The sequence below is a fragment of the Mercenaria mercenaria genome, unplaced genomic scaffold, assembly GCF_021730395.1.
Source record: "Mercenaria mercenaria strain notata unplaced genomic scaffold, MADL_Memer_1 contig_1716, whole genome shotgun sequence".
NCBI classification, from domain to species: Eukaryota; Metazoa; Mollusca; class Bivalvia; order Venerida; family Veneridae; genus Mercenaria; species Mercenaria mercenaria.
The window spans coordinates 33807-49515 of NW_026459717.1; the positions used below are offsets into that span (position 1 = coordinate 33807).

Consider the following 15709-nt stretch of genomic DNA (forward strand, 5'->3'; position numbering starts at 1 on the left):
AAGCTTTGTGATTTAGTACAGTCTCAGTTAATAACACTTCAGGAGCATTGTGATTTAGTAAAAGCTGAGTTAACAACACTTCAGGAGCATTGTGATTTAGTAAAATCTCAGTTTAACAACACCTCAGGAGCATTGTGATTTAGTAAAATCTCATTTAACAACACCTCAGAAGCATTGTGATTTAGTAAAATCTCAGTTAACAACACCTCAGGAGCATTGTGATTTAGTAAAATCTCAGTTAACAACACTTCAGGAGCATTGTGATTTAGTAAAAGCTGAGTTAACAACACCTCAGGAGCTTTGTGATTTAGTACAGTCTCAGTTAATAACACTTCAGGAGCATTGTGATTTAGTACAGTCTCAGTTAATAACACTTCAGGAACATTGTGATTTAGTAAAATCTCAGTTAACAACTCCTGAGAAGCTTTGTGATTTAGTAAAGTCTCAGTTAATAACACTTCAGGAGCATTGTGATTTAGTAAAATCTCAGTTAACAACTCCTGAGAAGCTTTGTGATTTAGTACAGTCTCAGTTAATAACACTTCAGGAGCATTGTGATTTAGTAAAAGCTGAGTTAACAACACCTCAGAAGCTTTGTGATTTAGTACAGTCTCAGTTAATAACACCTCTGGAGCATTGTGGTTTAGTAAAATCTCAGTTAACAACACCTCAGGAGCATTGTGATTTAGTACAGTCTCAGTTAACAGCACCTCTGGAGCATTGTGGTTTAGTAAAATCTCAGTTAACAACACCTCTGGAGCATTGTGGTTTAGTAAAATCTCAGTTAACAACACCTCAGGAGCATTGTGATTAAGTAAAATCTCAGTTAACAACACCTCAGGAGCATTGTGATTAAGTAAAATCTACCTCTTACTGCTAAGGTAATCGGGTCTAACTAGCAGCTGTCTGAGGTTCAGATAAAGTGAAAGACAGATCAGATACAAGAGTTCTGGTACAAAACCCTAGCTTTTGCAAAAAGACACCTTGTCTTTTAACAGGCATGCTTTATATACAGTACTGATACAATGGGAAGCCCTCATACTGGCCTCTTAGTTGGGTGAGAGACGCTTAACAAGCATCATAGTTGTTCAAAACAAGTCCTAGCAAGGTTTTATTTTACTAGTCAGATGAACTTTTGTGATTTCCTTGTATTGTTATTCTCCCAATATTGATACCCCCACCCAAACTTCTGTCCATTCATCTGTCTGTCTCAAAATGTTTTTGACCTTGAATCATCATAAAATTGTTATTCAGCACATGCATTTGAGCACCAGGGGTATCAGCTGAGATTTATTTCAGCAAGACCAAAGTTATGACCCTTGGTTTAGTCAAAATTATGCTAAAGGACTAAAAAGACTGTCTTGCAAATATCTCAAAAAGAAATTGATCTAGGGACATGAGACATTGGATTAGCAATGAGAGGAAGTGCAGTACCACTAATATGAATACCTTTTGAATTATTTCCCCATTTTATACTTTTGCAGACTTCAAATCATTGGACCCAGACTTCAAATCACTGCCCTTAATCGATATGGGTTCGAGCCTCACTTGGGGCACTGATTTCTTCATGTAAGTAAGCCATCCAGCTGGCTGACGGAAAGTGGGTGGTTCTACCTAGGTGCCTTCCCGTGATGAAATAATGCACGGAGGGTCACCTGGGGTCTTCCTCCACCATCAAAGCTGGAAAGTTGCCATATGACCTATAATTGTGTTGGAGTGAGGTTAAGCCCAAAAACCAAACAATTTTGTTTGCCTATTGTGTCAGGACTATAATTTTTAATTTGCTGAAGACAATGAAATGAGACTTAGTGTAATGGTAGCTGACAATAAGTGGAAGGAAGTGCAGACCACATTGCAAAAGAACCATAAATCTGTTTAGTAAGATAATTTTTGAGTTATTGTGATCACTCGATGTCCGGCGTCTGTCTGTCTGTCTGTCGTCTGTCAACATTTACCTTGTGTATGTGATAGAGGCTGTATTTTACAACTGATCTTCATGAAATTTTGTCAGAATGGTTACCTAGATGAAATCTAGGCCAAATTCGAAAATGGTTCGTCTCGGTTCAAAAACTAGGTCACTAGGTCAAGTCAAAGAAAAACCTTGTGTTTGCAATAGAGGCTGTATTTTTCAACTGATCTTCATGAAATCTCTAGTTTTGGACAGTCCTTGGAAAGATCACAGCAAGAATTTTTTAAGTCACTTTCCTGGCAAAAGAGGATGATACTGAATATCAAGTCATGATGAACTCAATAAGAAGTAAAGTTCCTGAAAAAAACATCATTTGTTCATTTGACAGCAGAAAAGAAGTGTATTGTTACTGATAATTATTAGCTAAAATTATGAAGATAGAGTCCATGACTTGTAATTTTACATTAATATTGTCTATTAGAGAAAACTTTTTCCATGATTTGAAATTATAAATGAATTTTTATGTGTTATTTGCAGGAACCAGAAGAAAGCAGCAGCCTCATTTTGAAATTCTGAGACTGGTTCTCTGGCACCTAATGTAGAGCCTCACTTTGAGATTGCGAGACTGGTTATCTGGCAGACTGGGGTGCACATTAGGATGTGCTCAGATTATGGGGGGTAACCAGTCTACACGTGGTGTACCATTTGATGCTTCTGGGGAAGGTATAATTTTTTTTTATCAAATTGTTCCAACGTTCTCTTACGTTATAACAGTGTTCATTTATTAAAAAATCAATGGCATCACATTGTTTTTCGTTTGATTTACAACTGCTCAGGGTCCAGATACACAGTGATTTAATCATGGGGTCTGCGCAAACTCCAACACAGTGTTAATTCCCTTTATTGGTACAGTAGAGACTGTGATCATGTATAAATTGGGCTGATTTTATTTTTAGCTCACCTGAGCACGAAGTGCTTAAAGGTGAGCTTTTGTGACCGCCCTGTGTCCGTCATCCATCGTCGTGCGTCGGTGTCAACAATTTGACTGTTAACACTCTAGAGGTCACAATTTTGAGCCAATCTTAATGAAACTTGGTCAGAATGTTACCCTCAATAAAATCTTGGACGAGTTCGATATTGGGTCATCTGGGGTCAAAAACTAGGTCACCAGGTCAAATCAAAGGAAAAGCTTGTTAACACTCTAGAGGTCACAATTTTGGCCCAGTCTTAATGAAACTTGGTCAGAATGTAACCTCCAATAAAATCTTGGACGAGTTCGACATTTGGTCATCTGGGGTCAAAAACTAGGTCACCAGGTCAAATCAAAGGAAAAGCTTGTTAACACGCTAGAGGTCACAATTTTGGCCCAATCTTAATGAAACTTGGTCAGAATGTAACCTTCAATAAAATCTTGGACGAGTTCGACATTTGGTCATCTGGGGTCAAAAACTAGGTCACCAGGTCAAATCAAAGGAAAAGCTTGTTAACACGCTAGAGGTCACAATTTTGGCCCAATCTTAATGAAACTTGGTCAGAATGTTACCCTCAATAAAGTCTTGAACGAGTTTGATATTGGGTCATCTTGGGTCAAAAACTAGGTCACCAGGTCAAATTAAAGGAAAAGCTTGTTAACACTGTAGAGGCCACATTTATGACCATATCTTCATGAAACTTGGTCAGAATGTTAATCTTGATGATCTCAAGGTCCAGTTTGAATGTGGTTTATGTAGGCTCAAAAACTAGGTCACCAGGTCAAATCAAAGGAAAAGCTTGTTTACACTGTAGAGGCCTCATTTATGACCATATCTTAATGAAACTTGGTCAGAATATTAATCTTGAGGCTCTATAGGTTAAGTTCAAATCTGGGTCAGGTGGGGTAAAAAACTAAGTCACTAGATCAAATCGAAGGAAAAGCTTGTTAACACTCTAGAGGCCACATTTATGACCATATCTTAATGAAATTTGGTCAGAATGTTAATCTTGATGATCTGTAGATTAAGTTTGAACCTGGGTCATGTCGGGTCAAAAACTAGGTCACCGGGTCAAATCAAAGGAAAAGCTTGTTAACACTGTAGAGGCCACATTTATGACTGTATCTTCATGAAACTTGGTCAGAATGGTAATCTTGATGATCTCAAGGTCCAGTTCGAATCTGGGTCATGTCAGGTCAAAAACTAGGTCACCAGGTCAAATCAAATGAAAAGCTAGTTTACACTTTTGAGGCCACATTTATGACCATATCTTAATGAAATTTGGTCAGAATGGTAATCTTGATGATCTTTAGGTCAATAGGTCAGGTGTGCGATACAGGGCCATGAAGGCCCTTCATGGCCCACTTGTTTAAGCTCAAGGGTGAGCTATTGTGATCACCTTGTGTCCAGTGTCTTGCGTCGTCAACAGTTTGACTGTTGACACTCTAGAGGTCACAATTTTGGCCAGATCTTAACAAAACTTGGTCAGAATGTTACCTCAATAAAATCTCAAACAAGTATATTACTGGGTTATCTGGGGTTTCAAACCAGGTCACTAGGTCATTTAATAGGGAAACCTTGTTAGCACTGTAGAGGCCACATTTTCTACCTTATCTTCATAACATTTTGTGAGAATGTTTGTCTTTTTGAAATTTAGGTAAGTTTGAAACATGGTTACATGAGGTCTTAAATTAGGTCACTAGATTAAATGATAGAAAAACTTTGTTGACACTCTAGAGGCCACAGTTGCTACTTGATTATCATTAATCTTTGTCAGAATGTTTTTCCCCATGAAATATAGAACAGATTTGAAATTGGATTACCCGGGGTTGCAAACTAGGTCACTAGGTCAAATCAAAGAAACACTGTGATAACACTTTAGAGGCAACATTTTTGTCTTGATCTTCAAAAAACTTCTTCAGAACGTCTTATGAATTCTAGTTAAAGTTCAAACTGGTTTACCCTAGGTCAAAAACTAGGTCATTAGGTCAAATCATAGAGAAACCTTGTTAAGCTGTAGGGGCCACATTTTCCATTTAATCTTTATAAAAAAAATGTCAGAATGTTTGTCCCTGTGAAAAAAGGTCAAGTTCAAAACTGGGTTACCTGACATCTTTAACTAGGTCATTAGGTCAAATCATAGAAACACCTTGTTAACATTCTAGAGACCACATTTTCATCTTGGTCTTCATAAAACTTAGTCAGAATGTTTGTCTGTATGAAATAAAGGTTGAATTTAAAACTGGGTTATCTGACATCTTAAACTAGGTCACTTTCTCAAATCATAGAGAAAGCTTGTTAACACTCTAGGGACAGCATTTTAGACTTGATCTTCATAAGACTGTCAGAATGTTTGTCTCTGTTAAATCTAGATTTATTTCAAAATTGGTTTACCTTAGGTCAAAAACTAGGTCACTGGGTCAGATAATGGAAAATCCTTGTTAACACTCTAGGGACCACAATTTCCATTTGATCTTCATAACAAATTATCAGAATGTTTATCCTTGTGAAATATAGGTCAGGTTTAAAACTATTACCTGAGTAAGTCACTAGGTCAGATCCTAGAAAAACCTTGTTTACGCTCTAAAGGCTACATTTTCTACTTGATCTTCATAAAACTTTGCCAGAATCTTTGTCTCTTTCTAGGTTAGGTTCGAAACTGGAATAGCTAGGTCAAATAGAAGGTCACTGGGTCAAATCATAAAAAGATATTGTTCACACTCAAAATGACACATTTTCTACCTGATCTTCATAAGACTTGGTTGGAATGTTGTTACTGGAGCACATGGGAAAAAACTAGGTCATTAGGTCAAGTCATAGAGAAAAATGTGTTAACACTTTCGAGGCAACATTTTCAACTTGATCATCATAAATCTGTCAGAATGACAATCTAAATCAAGTTCAAAAGTAATACACCAAAAGTCAGAAACTATGACACTAGTTTTATGAACTGCTTTAAGGATTTTCACCAGACCTAGTTAGAAGCAAGGTCAGATGGTCAAGGTCCTCTTTGGGTGAACACTAAGGCCCATTTTGGTTCATTGTTTTACTTAAATTATTCTGGTATTGTAACATTATTTAAAAAAAACAAACACAGAAATTTGCGTCTGGGTTGAGGAAGGTAGTAAATCTGGTGCGAGGAGGAAGCTGCAGCGTTCGACACTAACGGTGTCCCGGGATCCCGAGGACACCAAAAATCCGCAAGGGATCCTAAAGTTCACAATTTCGGTGTTCCGTCGGGACTCTTGATTTTCAGATAAAATATGATTCTAAAAAAATGAAATTCCCCAGTCTTGTTCGCTCAAACATCGGTCTTTTGCTAAGCTTCAGTAGACCCGAGGTCCCGGGTTTTGACCCGCGAAAATCGGGAAAAACTCGTATTTTACCCGCATAAATTACGGCACGTGCGTCGGCTTGACTCGCGGAAATTTACTTAGATGCGTTTCAAGTTCGATAGTTCTGCCCCCTGTCAATCAAAATCCAAGTGAATTTCAATATTGTTCGCCGGCACAAGCGGAAATATGGCAGTAGGCGGAGCGTCGTATGTTAATTAGCTATCGACAGATGTCAGTCACGCCACGCGCCAAATGACACGTGCTTATCTCGCGGTTTGTATTTAGTACAATATGCCTTGTCATTATCAAAGGTGTTTATTGATCAATGTTTACAAGTTAATTGATAAACAATGCAGCCTTAGATTATCGTGTTTGTACCATTATTTTGTGTGCTCGATACGATTACATGAGCCGGTCGGCCGTTACGGTCTATAACAAATTTATTATCATTGCCGAGGCTTTGTTTGGGCAAAACAAATTAAATAAGCAGAAATTATACGTGGTATGATGAGAAAATAAAGTTAAAACAGTTATCTTTTCAAGAACTTTTAACTGTTACTTTTGTTTTTCGTATTTGTCACTCGTTTTCTAGACCGACATTTTCGAACATTTTTATCATTTCTTACAAGATTTTTCTAGTACAAACTAAAATAAAAAGCCAATAAAACGTCTGCATTTATAAAAAATATGATCACTGTTGCCAAAGCAGCTCTTATTTAGAAGAATTTGCAGATAATAAAAGCATGCAAACACTAAACCCCACCCACTTTTAGGCAATGTGCAAAATAAAACAACTAAAATATGAAATGTTTAAGAAAATCTGTTATGACCAATGTACTAGTTTTAGATAAAGTCTGTGGGAGTTGCATTAATAAGGCCTAAAAAATCTTTGTATCTGGTAACATGCTCAAAAAACTAGGGTAGGTAGGTCGGAACATTTTTTTTTTATTTAAGGGAGACTTTTCGGATTTTTTTTTATGTCAAAAAAATGATTACAAATAAGGGGGTTATAAGGGGGAATGAACTAGGCGGCATACATTTAGACGAACTACAACAAATGGCAGAGGAGTGCGATGGTAGTGAAGATGAGGGGGAAGAGGACTTGGACAGAAATGACATTATTCTTTTACAGCAAAAGTCATACAAGCTATTGTTGTCATTTATGTAAAATGGAAATAAAGTGGAAATAAAATACATGTAGTACTGTAAACAGTTGTGTTTGTTAGATTTTAGTTTTTTCATGTTCTTACCACATTTTGTTATCAGGGACTCCCAATTTTCAGCAGGGATTCCTAAATTTCCCAGCAGGTATTCCTTTGGGATACCTGGCAAAAAAGTTAGTGTTGAACGCTGAGCTGTTTATACAGGTGTGTAAATGTGCTGCCTCTACTTGTTTATTAGAATGATGTCTGTTCTGCAGCATAGACATAACATAGCATAAGTGAAAATAATGGAGAACTGCAATGCTGAATTAAACAGAAGTAGTTTTCCTCAGAAGCCGTCTTTAGCAAAACATTTCTGTGGTCATTATTTGGCGTGAAATCTTGTTGATTACTATAATTACCTCCACTTATTCCGGCTACAACCATTTTGATAAGTTCTTTCAATTGGGTACTGATGAATTTAACAGCTGATTGCCTGCAGTTGATTGGCATCTGGGTCTCCAGATACTCAAAGAATGTCTAACTGCCATTTTATTAAACCCCCAGTGTAGAGGAGAGGTTCAAGTGAAGTCAGTCACCTACTGAGGACTGTTCAAGTGAAGTCAGTCACCTACTGAGGACTGTTCAAGTGAAGTCAGTCACCTACTGAGGACTGTTCAAGTTCTTTTGAACAGCAAACTTACCTGCTTATAATATGGCTTTTCTGAAATGATGGGTGTGATGACATTGAATATACTTTAATGTCTTGAGTGTTGACATTAAAGTAATGTTGGGAGCAAAGGCATTAAATTTACTGTTGTGCCATGAGCAGTGACATTAAATATGCTGTAATGTCAGGAGCTGTGACATTAAATGTGCTGTTATGCTTGGAACAGTGGCATTAAGTACGCGCCACAGAATAACTGTATTGTATTTACATGATCGTAATTGTACATGACTTGCATAAAAAGAAGAGAAATACAAGTATCTACTAACAAATTGACAGTGACATATATCAGGCCAAGACATTGTGTTTAATGTCTGAAGATTTTATTGAATGAATGAAGCATTATGCAGTGTTTGATATAATAAGTTGAGTTAAGACCACACTTGTTTCTACAGGGCAAGATAGTTAATTCTTGCATGCCAGACAGGATTTTCCCATGTTTTGCTCTTGTGGTGTAATATTATCAGACTCAAGTGCTGCAATTTATGAATGAATGTGTAAATTTATTCGCTACTATAATAAAATAGTGTCCAAAAGAAAAGCGTTCCATGTAATCACTTCATTTCATCTATAAATAAAATAATACAGCATGCAAGAAAAATAATCTGTCACTAGTTGAAGGTGCAGATGGAAATATCTGGCTCTTGAGTAACTGTTTGCAGTTCTTGATTGTTTATAACAATTTGCTAGACTTACCTTCCAAAGCACTGTAGCTGTAATAATCAACATCACCATTAAAATGCTTTGTGTGTGTGTGTGTGTGTGTGTGTGCGTGCATGTGTTTAACGTATAATACACAGTCAGAGCCAGTCGAGTGTTGTGAACTATGGAATGCTCCACCTTTTGGGTCACAAAGTTCATGGGAAATGGTGTTTGTCAGATCTGAGGAGACACATTTAAACTGTAAATGTAACAGCATAAAATCATATCTATTAATTATCCTTAATTATCCTTAAGTTATGTCCCCCTTCCATGGTACTTCTTAAATTTCATCAACAGTTTTTCTGTTTTTCAAGCGACAATGGAATGCTTATAAATCCTGTCTGGCAACATTAAATTCACAAGAGTCCCCATGAAAACCTCCTGTAATTTTGATCAATGATTTCTTTCTAAATTGATCAGATTAAGCTTTTGACCAGTGGATATAATGTAAATTCTGTCTGGCAAATTGACATTCAAGAGTTCCCATGAAAGTTACATAAAGTTTTGATTAATGATTTTGTTCTATATTGCTATGGTAATCCTTTTGACCAGTGGCTATATTGTCTATACGCTCTGCCACAGTGACAAACAAGAGTCCCTTTGGGAGCGCTGTAAGGTTTTGCTATATATTGTTAGGTAAACATTTTGACCAGTTAATATGTCATTGATAAACAAGAGCTGTCACTAATGGTGACAAATGCCTCGCGCCCCCCCCCCCCCCCCCCCCCAGTACTTTGACCTGGTGACCTTGACCTTTGACCTGGTGACCCCAAAGTCAGTAGGGGTCGTGTACTCAATAAGTACTATCAGCATGTGAAGTTTGAAGGTCCTGGGTGCAGTGGTTCGCGAGTAAAATGCCTTTATGCAAAAAGTTAATGTTGTGACGAACAAACAAACTAACGGACGGACAGTTGAAAACTAATATGCCTCCCTTTGGGGGCATAAAACAATTAGGAACATGATACCTATGTTACCTGGAGAGGGCTGGTAATTTTTACTGAACCTCATATAATTGAAAGGCTTATTAACTATAGGTTTGCAGAATTTCATTATGTGGGTGGATGATGTTAAACTAAATTATGCCTGCTCAAAAGCTGAAGACAGGATTAAGGAATTAGATTGAAACTTAGCCAAATAGTAGTTTATGGTAAATCGCTGGTTGAGATTGCATATATGAAGATGAAGACCAGTGATACTTGAAATAGAAAAGTGTATGCTAAATGGGAAATATTGGATGGAAAAATCATGTTAAACTTTAACGTTTAGCCTCACATTTTGAGAAAGAAATTTAAAACAATATCAAATCATAGAAAGAAAGGGTTGTTTCACATGAAAATTGAACAACATATAAAATGTGTATATTATTCTACAAACAATTGTCAGTATACTGATATATATACATTGAATTCCAAAAAAAGGACTGCATAAAGCGGCAACATTTTCAGACTGTTCAATGTCTTTAAAAATCACCATTTTCGAAGAACTGTTATATATTTTTGGTTTGATGCAATTGCAATAATGTCCCAGTTTTGAAAGTTCACATAACTAGGTGGAATGTTACAGTTTTCAGCAAATGTTTATTTTTATTGCTTTACAAATGACATTCATTTTTAAAGGGGGACAACTTTCTGAATATTATAAGTATCCATCCTACGGGACAGTATGGCAGAACAAGTAATTTTCATGTAGATTGTTGCTAAAGACATTGTTCATTTATCAAATTTTTCTATGTTCTGACGTTATATACCCCTAAACCTTAAGGAAGGAAAAACATAGGTTTCGATTGCATAAGAGGCCAGTATGGAAAGGTCAAGGTCACTGTTACTAAAGACGGAAGCACCAGCATTTGTTCAGTTACTGAGTTAAATAGGATAAACAGAATCAGCTGGAACAGATAATTGGGGCCAGTGGTCATTTATGCTAAAAATAGATTGGGACTTGATTTGGGGCCAGTGGTCATTTATGCTAAAAATAGAAAAATTTCAGACAATGGTGATTAGGAAGATCATGTGCAATGTACTTATTGCATGTTACTGTTAACAAATACCAACTGTTATTTCTACAGAATAGGCAGTTTTCCAGTTGCAATTTCTCAGAATAATTTCATTCAGAATGCTTACAGATTGTGAAAATTTTAAACTTGCTCCAGACTTTCTTCTGCAAATATTACATCAAAGTTGCCAGATTTTCTGGAAACACACCATTAATCAGACTTTTGAGAGTCTGCACACAATCATGTCAAATGGATTTGAATACACGCTATACTTACATGCCAACGGCATAGCTCACTGAGTTATTGCCCTTTTTAGTATTCAACATGGTATACTATGTACAGTTCTTTTCTGGAGTATTCCTCAGCAACCACTTGCTAGAATTCTTTAAAACTTCATAGGAAGCTTCACCCCCAAGAGATGCGCATATTATCTTCATGTCTTATGATTTTTCACTGAGTTATTGCCCTTTGATTATTCGACATTAGTACTATACTATATTACCATTTCTAGTCTGGAGTATTGATATAAAGGTTAAAAATGAAAATGCATGCAGAACTAACATGATTTTGTGTAGCCAAATATTAGCAGCTATCTTTCCAACTGGGAGTCATAATTTTAATGGTACAAAAATCAATATAAATTATGATGATCTATTTTATCCAGTTTTATGTTTATATTGATTGAGAACTTTATTACTGTGATATACTGTTTTTGTCTGAGCTTTGAGTAAGATGGGATACTTTATACAGACTGATGATATGGAAAAAGAAATAAATGTTTTATGGTTGTGCATCTTAAATGCAGAAATGTGACTTAATGAAGAAAGTTTGCCATTTCATGACATTTATGAGGGACATTCAACGAATACCGAGAAATGTATACAATGATTTTCTATATAAATTACTGCAAGCTTTCTAAATTTGTATTGAACGTATGTATAAAATGAAAAATTAAATGTATGTACTATCTCCAGTTAGGGGACCAGTAACCCCGAATAAGGAGTTAGTAAAACTCCTAATTAGGACGAAGCAACTCCTACTTGGGACTTGCTATTTCCTAATTTGGACTTACTAAATTTTAAATAAGCTTTACTATTTCATAATTAGGACTTGCTATCTCCTAATTAGGACTAATTATCTCCTAATTTGGACTGAATAACTCCAAATAAGAGATAGTAAATCCTAAAAATCACTTACTGACACCTAGTCTAAGAGATGGAAAGCTGTATCAGGCACTGAAAAATTAAACAGGAAGTGAGTCGGTACTTGCAGGTGCCCGTGTGTTTCTGTGACATGTACATAGGTTTCATCACAGTTATTTGCAGTAATCGATACAGTGTTCAGGTAAAATTGTTGCCTGCAAAAAATGTCAGATGTCCCAAAATTACAGGACTGATATGCTTTGTTGTCGGACAAGTAACAATTTTAAGTCACTGAAGTCACCTTTCTCTGAAAAACATTTTGTCTCCTGACAGGGACAGTTTAATTAGGGTTGTTCCTAATCCCTGTACCGTACCATACCGTACATTCTTATTCAGGAACCATTGGGTGTGTACGGAGAATGGCAGAAAAGTACAGATTTTGAAGTCTGTTTTTAGATACATTATACGTTCGGCTGTCAAGAGTCTTATTTGTTATTGTTGTTTGTTTTCCAGTAATATAAAGTTTTTCTTTCGCCCTTTCAAATGTTATAAAAATCAAAAGTGATTTTTATTCATCTGATGTTTTGGAAGGTGGTCCGATTTAGTTTTGTTTAAACTGGAAACATATTAGTATATCCCAGATGTACGAAAAATCGTAAATATATATTTATTTATACACATAGGAACATAGTTCTGCTACATATATATGCTAAAAGCTATAAAAGCTGTGCTAGAGTGGAATAGATATGATGCAGTAAATGGAAAAATAAATAAATAGCACATCTTAAATCTTACATTGTGCAGGTGGCGTTATTTAATATTTTTGTTTTCTTAATTGTCAGCGATTACTTCACTACATTGAAAATATATGATGAATATATGAGCCGCGCCATGAGAAAACCAACATAGTCTGGTCAGGATCCACCCTGTTCGCTTTCAAAGCCTATTGCAATTGGAGAAACCATTAGCGAACAGCATGGATCCTGACCAGACTGTGCAGATGCGCAGTCTGGTCTGAATCCATGCTGGTCGCAAACGCACTGTGTTGGTTTTCTCATGGAGCGGCTCATATACATCCTCTGATACTTGAACTCTTTACTCAGGTATGCTAGTAAGTATTTACATTGACCAGTAGCCGTGCGCTACGGAAGAAGAATATTACAAGATCGATCAGTATCATTTTTGACAAATCCCAGTACATGTATTTACTGTATTGTACAGGAGGGGTTCAATATTTCACAAAGAATTTGGCACTCTTGGAAAAATGCTCGACTCCTAAATGTAATTCAAAATTCTTGCTGTTAGAATACACTAAAGAATGAAAATATATCTAAAAATAGACTGCGAAATCCGTACTTTTCAGCCATTCACTGTACACAGTCACCGGACAGTTCCGGAATATGAATGTACGGTATGGGGATTTGGAACAACCTGAAATTAATTTGTCAATAGCAAGTACTAACTCTAAATAAGTAGATTCATAGTAAGTCTTAATTAGAAGAAGTCTTATCCAGATTAGGAGTTCCTAATACCTAATTCATAGATATACAACATCAGAAATGTGGTACACTGAACCAATTAAAACAATATGAACAAATGAGAATATCTGTTACCAATTGCATTTTTAGTTACAATCAGTTTAAAGGTCCATAATGCTTTAATTTTTTTTTATCTTAACAGATTTAAAACAGCTTTCTAAATAGATGTTATGTTTAATTAGGCCTTTTATTTTTGATCTTTCGGTTTACGGAACCGCCGCTCAAAAAAACGTGTTTTCAGAAAAAAAATAAAATTGAAAAAACGTGATTTTTTTATTTCCTCCGCTATGACATGAAAGCTTGCAGAAGAAAAAATGCATCGCGTATTCCAAAAAGAAAAAAAAGTCTCGTTCTTCGAATATCCGTCACGGCGAACGAGTCAAATCAACATTAGGAATTCCTATAATTCTATTTTTAAACTTCATATCTTATGCATGACGTAAACGTCCAATTAAAATTTCCGATATATACTGCGCCCAATCAACATGCTTGTTACGCAATGTACGAAACGTTTAAAAATGGCTGCGCCCAGGCTGTATTATTTCCAAAGTTTTGAAGTAATTTTAATGAAAATGCAAGAACATTCAAAGTTGCGACGTAGTGCTTTCCTGAAAAAAAAATGGCTAATTGTCGGTGATAGGCAGTCTGTATTTAGTATACAACTACGTTTATGGTAACTGTCGTTTCAATAGCGCAATGCTTATTACGGTGATTCTATGCACCGCTTATTACGCGAACTTGAAAGCATTTTCCCCCGAAAAATATCATTTAAGGGGACGCATATTGGTACATTCACAGTTCATACAGAAATGCGGAAGGGGTGCATATTCAAGAAATCGATGGTGGGAAAATTAAAAACATATTCCTAAACCGATATAATACTGATGGACACCTGTAATATTCAGTACTTTGTGGATAAGGATGTGGTACTATGAATGTAATAGGAAAACAGAGGTCTTTGTGAAAGTACATTCAACACAAAATATTAAGCTTTTGTATAAGGAAAAAACAGGTTTTTTACAATAACACTGTTCCAAATAATGTTGAAGGGATGAAATTTTCTTTCTAACACACCAGGTTTGCTTAAACATGTAAAAATTTAACGCCACGTTATTTCAGCTCGGGATGGACGCCATATTTCTCATTGATAAAAAATGTAAACAAAAAAATCAGAGTGGGATTAGCATTGCAAGGGCATAACATGACATTCTACACAATGAATACCTTAGATCAGATATCTAAGATGCTACACAGGTCAGGCGGGTTAAATGCATAATGTCGATCACTTGAAATTCATCTTGAAAAGATGATTGATTTTAGTTTATTTACATGGTTTTTAATTTTCCCACGACTTCTCGGCGATTCACTGCAAATGTATTATTGCGCCGGACGAAAGGTAACTCTAATAAACGACGGGAGACAACTTAGGTGTCAGCACGTGTACGATTTAAAAAAAAACATGCCGATGATTATAATTTCTTATCAAATAATGAATCCTATTCAGATATTCGTCTTTAATATTAGAAAATTATTAATTTCTGTGGACATTTATCAAAAAATATTACTTACAGTGGACTACTTTGCGCATAAAACTGGTTTCCGCTTCAGTTGTGAGGCACTTCCGTTATACTTTTTGACAACAATAACAAAACACAAAATGAATCAATAAAGTCACTTATAAACCGATTGCTACTTAAATCAGTGTAAGTATATTGTTGTTACAACATTATACATGTTCGTTACGTTATGAGATAAAGTTTATCTTGAACAGCATAATTCATTAATTACGTTTAGATGATATTGCATTTACAACTTATTTGACCCCGTTTTTTTACGTGAATGACAGCATTCTCGTGCAACTCGTGCAAACAGAGTTATGAAAAGTATGGTGGAGAATTCAAGGACAAATTGTAAATGACATTAAAGTGAGGATAACTATATATTCGTCCAGTTTTGATCATTGACATTCCTGCTGTGTATTAGTAAGTTTTGTGAACAAGATTAGAATGTTACTTTTGCACATATACACATTGAATGGATCTCTCAACCAAATTCCATACCTTATTTTAGGGATTTTTAAAACAATACATTTTCAAAAGTTTGTTGAATGTGTTTTGATATTTAAGTGCATTGTAGTTCATGAATACCAAGTTAAAAATTAATAATGGCAACATTTCTAGGCCCTTATTGTAAGCCACTAGACTTCTGTAACGATAAATGTTTAATGTATTAAGGGGAATATACTTTGGA

The 15709-nt window shown here is 35.8% G+C and overlaps 1 long non-coding RNA gene across 1 annotated transcript in view; it reads left to right on the plus strand.

Moving 5' to 3' along the window:
* LOC128551802 (uncharacterized) overlaps nt 1–15709 on the plus strand; it is a 71786-nt gene that overhangs the window by 32091 nt on the left and 23986 nt on the right. Inside the window, exon 3 of the long non-coding RNA XR_008368890.1 lies at nt 2447–2632. This is a non-coding gene — a long non-coding RNA (uncharacterized LOC128551802). The remainder of the gene's footprint in view (nt 1–2446; nt 2633–15709) is intronic.